Below are 9,414 nucleotides of genomic sequence, written 5' to 3'. Positions count from 1 at the left end.
TATGTTCCTTTTGGAAAGACATCTGGAGAACACTTAGAGAACTAAAAATAAACCTGCCATTTGACCCTGCAATTCCTTTATTAGATATATTCCCAGATGAACAAAAATCGCATTACAACAAAGATATTTGTATCAGAATGTTTATTGCAGCTCAATTCAGAATTGCCAGGTCATGGAAGAAGCCCAACTGCCCATCAATCTATGAATGGATCAACAAACTGTTGTATATGTACACCATGGAATCCTATGCAGCCATAAAGAAAGATGGAGAGTTTATATCCTTCATGTTCACATGAATGAAGCTGGAGAATGTTCTTCTTAGCAAAGTGTCACAAGAATGGAAGAAAAAATATCCAATGCACACACCCCTATTATGAAACTAATTTATACCTTTTATATGAAAGCTATCACCTAATAACAGCCTACGAATATGGGGAGGGGGAAGGGAGAGTGGAGGGTGAATGGGTGGAGGGAGGGGGATTGGAGGGATCACTTCTGTGGTTTATCTTACAAGAGTACAAGTGAATCTTTCTAAGAGTAGAATATGAACGTTTTAACACAATAACTAAGAAAATGACATGAAGGCTATGTTAACCAGTTTGATGGAAATGTTTCAAATTATATGTGAAAACATCACACTGTACCCCAGAAGTGTATTAATGTACATAGTTTCCATTCAGTAAAAAAAAAAGAGACAGAATCTCACTTTGTCACCCTGGGTAGAGGTTGTGATGTCACGGCTCATAGCAACCTCTAACTCCTGGGCTTAGGTGATTCTCTTGCCCCAGCCTCCTGAGTAGCTGGGACTATGGGTGCACACCACAACACCTGGCTATTTTTTGTTGCAGTTTGGCCGGGGCTGGGTTTGAACTGCCACCCTCTGTATATGGGGCCGGTGCCCTATCCACTAAGCCACAGGCACTATCTGAGTATTACCATTTTAATCCAATTTATTTTTCTTTCTTAAAGTGTTTGTATACATTTTCTGGCACCATCTGTGTATACCACACTTTCTTTATCCACTCATCAGTTGATGGGCACTTAGGTTGTTTATGTATCATTACAATTATGAATTGTGCTGCAATAAACATTCTGGGAAGATGTCTTTTTGATTAGAATGACTTCTTTTCCTTTTCCTTTAATAGATACCCAGTAGTGGAATTGCTGGATCAAATGATGGGTCTATTTTAGTTCTTTGAGGAATTTCCATGTAGTTTTCTATAGAGGTTGTACAAATTTACATTCCCACAAACTGTGTATAAGTGTTCAATTTTTAGTGAATCTATGCCAATATCTACTATTTTTGAGATTTAATAATGTCCATTCTGACAGAAGTAAGGTGGCATCTCATTCCTGTTTTAATTTGCATTTCCTTGATATTTAGTAATACTGAGCTTCTTTCTCATGTATTTATTGTCCATTTCTCTATCTTCTTTTGAGGAAAAAACTCCTCTTATCTTTTGATCATATTTCCATGCACTTTTTTTCCCCCTGATGTTTGTCCTTGTTGTAGACTCTGGATATTAGCCCTTTGTTGGATAGATAATTTGCAAACATTTTTTACCTTTCTGTAGGTTGTGTGTTTACTCTGTTGATTATTTCCTTTGCTGTACTGAAACTTTTTTTTGTTTGTTTATTTTTTTGTAGAGACAAAGTCTCACTTTATTGTCCTCAGTAGAGTACCGTGGTGTCACAGCGCTCACAGCAACCTCCAACTCCTGGGCTTAGGCGATTCCTTCACCTCAGCCCCTGAGTAGCTGGGACTACAGGCACCCGCCACAACACCCAGCTATTTTTTTTTGTTGTTGTTGTTGCAGTTGTGCCAGGCCGGGTTTGAACCCATCACCACTCACTGATCCACAGGTGTCCCCCTATACTGAAACTTTTTAGTTTAATTAAGTACTTTTTATTTACTTTTTTTGTTGCTTTATTTGCTTTTAGGGTCTTAGTCATAAAGTCTTTGAGATGGCCAACGTCTAGAAAAGTTTTTCCTGCATTTTTTTCTAGAATCTTCTTGTGTGTGTGTGTGTGGTTTCAAGTTTTTAATCCATCTTGAATCAATTTTTGTGTATGGTGAGACATGGGAATATAGTTCCATTATTCTTCATGTGGTTGTCCAGTTCTTCCAGCACCAGGTATTGAATAAGACATCTTTTTCCAAGTGTACATTTTTATCTGCTTTGTTAAAAATCAGTTGATTGTAGCTATATGTTTTTATTTCTGGGTCCTCTTCTGTTCCATTGGTCTAGGTGTCTAGGTAATATGTTGTTTTGGTAACTGTAGCCTTGTAGTATAATTTGAAGTAAAATGATGTGATGCCTCCAGATTTGTTCTTCTGTGTTTAAAATTGTTTTGGCTATTTGGCTATCTTTTTGTTTCCATATGAAGTTTAGGGTCATTTTTTCTAGATTTGTAAAAAATAATATTGGTATTTTGATGGGAATTGAATTGAATCTGTAATTCACTTTGCACAATATGGACATTTTAATATTGATTATTTCAAACTTTGAGCATGGGATGTTTTTCAATTTGTTTGTATCATCTATGATCTTTTATCATTGTTTTGAACTTCTTGTCATGATCTTTCACCTTTTTGTTTAACTATATTCCTAAGTATTTTATTTTCTTTGCACCTATTATAAATGGTATTGATTTGTTGATTTGGCTCTCAGCTTGACTGTTATTTTGTTAATATATAGAAATGTTATTGATTTATGTACATTAATTTTGTAATCTGAGACTTTACTGAATTTATTTATCAATTCTAGAGTATTTTGGAGAACTCTTTAGGGTTTTGCCAAGATTATATTGTTGGCAAACAGCAATAGGTTTAGCTTTTTTGATTGTCCTTTACTTCTTTCTCTTGCCTGATTGCTTTGTCTGGGACTTCCAGTATTATTTTGACTAGAAGCAGTAACAGTGGGCATTCTTGTCTTCTTCCAATTCTTTAGGAGAGTGCTTTCAAGTTTTCCCCATTCAGTACAATATTGGCTATAGGTTTGTCATACATGCCTTTTAAAATTCTGAGGTATGTTTCTTCTACACCTTTGTTAAGAGTTTTTATCATAAAAGGGTGCTGGAGGTGTATTAGATGCTTTTTCTGTATCTATTGAAATGATTATATGGATTTTTTTTTTTTTGAGACAGAGTCTTACTATGTTGCCCTCAGCAGAGTGCTGTTGTGTGACAGCTCACAGCAACCTCCAACAATTGGGCTTAAGTGATTCTCTTGCCTCAGTCTCCCAAGTAACTGGGATTACAGGTGCATGCCATAATGCCTGGCTACTTTTGGTTGTAGTTGTCATTGTTGTTTAGCAGGCCCAGGCTGGGTTCCAACCCACCAACTCTGGCGTATGTGGCTGGCGCCCTAGCCGATGAGCTACAGGCACCGAGCCATGGTCTTTGTTTTCATTTGTGTTTATGTGATGAATCCCATTTTATGATTCACATATATTGAAACTTCTTCACACCCCTGGGAAAATACACACTTGATCATGGTAAGTTATGCTTTTGGTATGTTCTTAAATTCAGTTTGCTAGTATTTTGTTGATAAATTTGCATCTATGTTCATAAAGGTATATTGATATGTAGTTTCCTATTTTTGTTCTATCTTTTCCTGGCTTTGGTATCAGGTTGATACTAACTTCTTTCATTGAGTTAGGGACGACTCCTTCCTTCTCAATGTTATGTAATAGATTCAGTAGAATAGATGCCAGTTATTGCTTGTAGGTCTGATAGAATATGGCTATGAATGCGTCTGGTCTCAGCTTTTTCTATGGTTTTGGGGAGATACGTTTATTACTACTTCAATTTTGTTGCTCATTATTGGTCTGTTGAGAATTTAAGTTTCTTTATGGTTCAAGCCTGGAAGGTTTCATGTTTCCAACAATTTTTTAATTTCCTCCAAATTTTCTAGTCTGTGTGCATAGAGGTTTTCATTATAGTCACAAATGGTATTTTATATTTCTCTGGTATCAGTTGTAATGTCTACTTTTTTATTGCTGATTGAGCTTATTTGTGTCCTTTCTCTTTTATTTCTGTTTAACTGAGCTAGTGGTCTATCAACTCTATTCATCTTTTTATTTTTATTATTATTATTTTTTGTAGTTTTTGGCCGGGGCCAGGTTTGAACCTATCACCTCCAGTATATGGGGCCAGCACTCTGCTCCTTTGAGCCACAGGTGCTGCCCCTATTCATCTTTTTAAAGAACCAACTTTTTGTTTCATTGATCTTCTGTATTGTTTTTATTTATTTAATTTTTGGTCTCCATTTCATTTAATTATTCTCTGAGCTTTATTATTTCTTTTCTTATGCTAGCTTTGGATTTGGTTGTTTTTTTACTAGTTCTTTTAGGTTTGACATTAAGTGATTAATTTATGATCACTTTGTCTTTTTAATGTAAGCTTTAAGGCTATGGATTTCTTCCTTAACAGTTCTTTTAGTGTATCCCATAGATTTTAGATGTTTGTGTCATCTTTGTCATTCTGTTCAAAAATCTTTTTCTTTCTATTTTAATTTAATCATTGATCCAAGGATTATTCAGCATCATGCTGTTTAATTTCCATGTATTAATGAAGATTTGAGATTAATTTCTAGTTTCATTCCACTGTTACCTGACAAGATACATGGTAAGTTTTTGATTTTTTAAAACCTGTCAAGACTCATTTTGTGGGCTACAATATGACCTATCTTGGACAATGTCCCATGTGCTGATGAGAAGAATGCACATTTCACAATATTTGGATAGAATGTTCTGTAAAAGTCTGTTAGTTTCTTTGTTCCAGAGTCTCATTTAAGTCCAGTGTTTCTTTGTTGATCTTCTGCCTCATGAATCTGTGTAGTTCTGTCAGTTGGGTGTTGAAGTCTTAGGCTGCTATGATGCTCCTGTTAACCCTTTCCAATCCAATTTTTCTGCCACCTGCATATTCCCCAGCTCTTATTTATTTTGGATGGGATATAGGCTGGTGAATTATGTGTAATTATCCTACAGTTTTAAAAGAGAAAAACAAATGAGAACTCACCTAATTTTATAATCCATTTTAGGTTACATAAAACAATTAAGGTTTTTTTAATATATTTTTTTGAATCTAATACTTCTTGAAGCAATCTTCAAGATGAATTCCAGGCTTCTTTTTACATGTTTCATAGTAAAAAAAAAGTTTTTTTTTTATTCTGTTCCTCACATTGCTCAGAAGCTGAGTGATGAGATGTCTCCCATATAAAAGGTGTATCTGCACTTTTTTTCCCACTCTTCTTGTTGTCTAGTGAGTAAAAGATGTAGCTGTTCACAACTACAACTTCCATCAGCCAGAAGAATAATTTTTCCGTCATTTGTAAGACTTCTTTTTAAATCCATAACATCCATTATACTGATCAGCTCTGTCCACTCCTCTCATAAACGTGTATTTTAAAGTAACTGTCAGTTTTTCAAATTGAATAGGCTGTTTCTTTCTATAACCAGTGATCAACTGTGCTTGAGGGTCAAAGAATGCACTCTGCATCGTCACTAACCTCTTGTCATGGAATGAGAGGCACATCAATTTTATATCACACTGATAGGCACATAATTCAGATTTCTGAAGTTTATTCTTTGTCAGATTACTTAGAAAATCCTTCTTAGAAGCCATAACTGTTCTTGTTATATGTATTTTCCTTTTATGCAATTCCTGAGCAAGTTGAGGTCTTGTGGAGAATCTGTCAGTATAGATCTGATAGCCTGAACCACTTGTATGTGCTTGTGAAACTTATGCCAAATGAATCACTATTTGAGGCATAAATGGCACATCACGATGAAGAAGACTTTCTGTTGTCTTGCCATAATACAGAATGTGAGAAAACATATAACCATTCTCTGAATCACAGGCAAAAAAATTGTAGGCCCTTCTTTGTAGGCTTCTTCAGGTTGTGGCACTTTATTTGAATCCTTTCTTTAAAACCTACTGTGTTCTTATCTACAGTCACATTTCTTCCCAGTACATAAAGTTCTTTGTATTTATTGTCAAAATACTAACATTCTTTACCTTACTCCCTTGGGTATGCATGCTCCCTTGAGCTGTGATGTGCCAGATGTTTTCTAGCATCAGAGCAGAACAGGAAAACTGTTACATCAGACAAGGTCTGACATAGGATTGGAAAGCATTAATATCCTTGCTTTGATTTAGTAGACTGTTTTATGAATCCAGGAGCTCCTGCATTAGGTGTATGTGCAAGGATGCAACCCATCCTACAAAAAGTACTACATCTCCTACTGCTGAATATCACTATGGTTACCTTCAAAATACTTCTCTGGGAAGCTATGCACCCACACCAGAGACTATCCCACCCTTCCAAGCAATTTTGGAACTCTTTCTCTGGGATGTCCATAAAAGTCATCATTGTATTATCCTTGATATCCCAAATGTCACCAAAATATCTTCCTTTCAATATTTCCTTTATTTTTGGTTAAAGAAAAAAGTCCTTGGGGGCTAGACCAGGTGACTGGGGGGTGGTGGTGGTTCCAATACAGTTATTTGTCTACTGGATGAAATCTCCCTCACAGATAGTGCCATGTCATGATGCAACAGCTATGAGTGTTGGCAACAGGTTCAGATCATTTTGTGTAATTTTTACACACAATCTTTTCAATACTTCCAAATAGTAGTCTTGGTTACCTGTTTGTTCATTGGTGCCAATTCATAATGAATAATCTCTCTAATATCCAAAAGGTTAGCAACATCATTTTAACTTTTGATTTGGACTGGTGAAATTTTTTGGTCCTGGAGAATTGGCTTTCACTGTGCACTTTGATGCTTTCTTTTGAGGTTATACTGGTACACTCATGTTTCATCACTAGTGATAACATGGCCCAAAACATTACCTTGCCTCTGCAAAAGGTCTTGGAAAACTTCAACTATCCTTTGCCTTTGTTCATTGATGAGCACATTCAGGACTATTTTTGCACACACCTTTATCACACCAAAATTTTCAGTTAAAATTTTCTTGTTTCTCTGTTGATATTTAGTTGGTCTGCTATTCTTCTCAAAATCAGCAATGATTTTTGCAGTATTTTTCCTAGTTCTGCTTATTATTGGCTTCCCTGACCTCTATCCTTCAGTGATGTTTTGTTCCTCTCAGAAAAAAATGGTTAATTATTTGTACACTCTTGCTTTCTTCATGACACTATCCCCATAAATTTGGATTAATATGTCACTGATTTCTCTTCAACTTTTGCCAAATTTAATAAGAAATTTACAAATGTTTGTTTATTGCTCTAATTCAAGCTTCAGCATTCTCATGACAGCACACAAAAACATGCAACAATAATAAGGAATGCCACTCATGACATGACTGCCACATGTCAAAACAAACACAGCTGTGAGACACTGATAAATTAGGGTTATGAAACTACTGAGCTATTTGCATAGTGCTGTCTAATTAAGCACATGGTTGGGGGTTCATGAACTTTATTTTCACATCTTGAATATCTAAGATTATTATATATTCTTGCTGAATTACTCCCTTTATAATGACTATCTTGCTATTTTATTATTATTATTCATTTGAAGTCTATTTTATCTGCTATAAGAATAAGTACACCTGCTTCCTTCTAGTTTTCATTTATGTGGAACCTTTTTCTTTTCCATCCCTTTATCTTGAGTCATTGAGAATCCTTGTAAGTTATATGAGCTTTTTTTTGGAAAAAATATATATTTGGATTGTATTTTTTCATTCAAACAGTCCTCATATTTTAAGTGGTACATTAAGAATATTTACATTCAATGCTACTGTTAATGTGTGAAATACTGTTACATTCATCACATTGAATGATCCTTAAGTGTTTTGTTTTATCCCTTGTTAATGTTTTATAAATGTGACCCTTTCCACCTGTTTTTGCATTGGTGTTTATCAATCTGTTCCATGTATAGAGTACTTTAAAATATTTCCTATAGGATAGGTTTAGTGGTGACAAATTCCTTTAATGTTTGCCTGTCTGAGAAAATATGTTTCTCCTTCAATTATGCCACTTCATATTGTACTATGCAAAATTCATGGCTGGCAATAATTATGTTTAAAAAGACTAAAATTGGACACGAATCCATTTTGACTTATAAAATATTTCCACAGAAGTCTGCTGTTCATTTGATAGATCATCCTTTGTTAAATATCTTGTTGCTTTCATCTCATAGCTTGTAGGATTTTCTCCTTCACTCTGGCCAGACTGAGAACATGTGTCCTATTTTTTATGAATCTTCCAGGTCTTAAATGATCATTTTGTATGTGGATATCTCAATCTCTAGTGATACCAGGGAAGTTTTCCTCAATTATTCACTTAAATAGGTTTTCATGCTTTCCTACTTTTCTTCTTCTTCATTAGGTATACCTATGGTTCTTATCCCATTTTACAAAGTCTCACATTTCTCACATTGACTGTTCATTCTTTTTTATTATTTTTCTACAGTTTTGACTGACAGGGTTAATAAAAATGCCTTGTCTTTCAGCTTTGAAATTCTTTCTTTTGCTTGGACTAATCTGTTAAAACTATCTGCTATGTTTTGAAATTGCTTAAATTGAAATTATTCTTCAATTCTTTAAATTCTATTAAATATTTTCCTATATTATCTATATCTTTAATGAAATTTTTCTTAGTCCAAACTTTTTGTTTCTTTGTGTTGGTTTTCTATCTTCTCCTCAATCCTATTCATCTTACTTGCCATTCATAATCTGAATTCCATATTCATCATTTCAATAATTTCCATTTGGTTGGAGTTTATTACTGAAAAGCTGTTCTAATCCAGTCAAGGGGTCAAGACAGCTTGTTTTTTATGTTACCAGAATTCTTATTCTGGTTTCTTCTCAACTGAGACTTCTTCTGTCAGCTTAAAACAGTAGCAGACATAGTACATCTGTTCTCTATTGACACCTCTGTTTCTCAGTGAAGACAGAGATGACTCCCTGGATGATGGGCTTGAGTCCTACCCCCGAAATTTGACGAGGTAGAAGAGGTGCAAATGCACTGTGAGCCTTTAACAATGCTACCCTTCTACATCTCCCACTTCCCCTGTGTTTGTCACAGGGATGCTATAGCAGGGGGCCATTAGTCCAAGGCACAGTTATGAGGCAGACATGGCCTGTAGGATGGTGTGAGTGCATAAGGCAGAGCAGGCCTATAGTGTGTACATGCTTGGGATGAGGCACCCCACTGTGTCTGGTGTATGTGGGCAGAGTGTCAGACAGTGCACACAGGGCTCAGAGTACACATGAGGCAGAGAAGGCCCATAGGACAGAGTGGGCCCACAGACCAGGGCACTCATATGGGATGGCATGAATCTGTGTGGTAGGATTCCCATTGCAAGTAGTCCATCCAGGTCCAAAGGGTGTAGTTGTGTCCTGGTTGGAGACTCTCAGGTGGTGGCAGTGGTCAATTGGCCATCCTA

The sequence above is a fragment of the Otolemur garnettii genome, unplaced genomic scaffold (genome assembly GCF_000181295.1).
Source record: "Otolemur garnettii isolate 467f Iridium unplaced genomic scaffold, OtoGar3 scaffold00192, whole genome shotgun sequence".
Lineage (NCBI taxonomy): Eukaryota > Metazoa > Chordata > Mammalia > Primates > Galagidae > Otolemur > Otolemur garnettii.
This window is presented reverse-complemented; position numbering follows the sequence as displayed.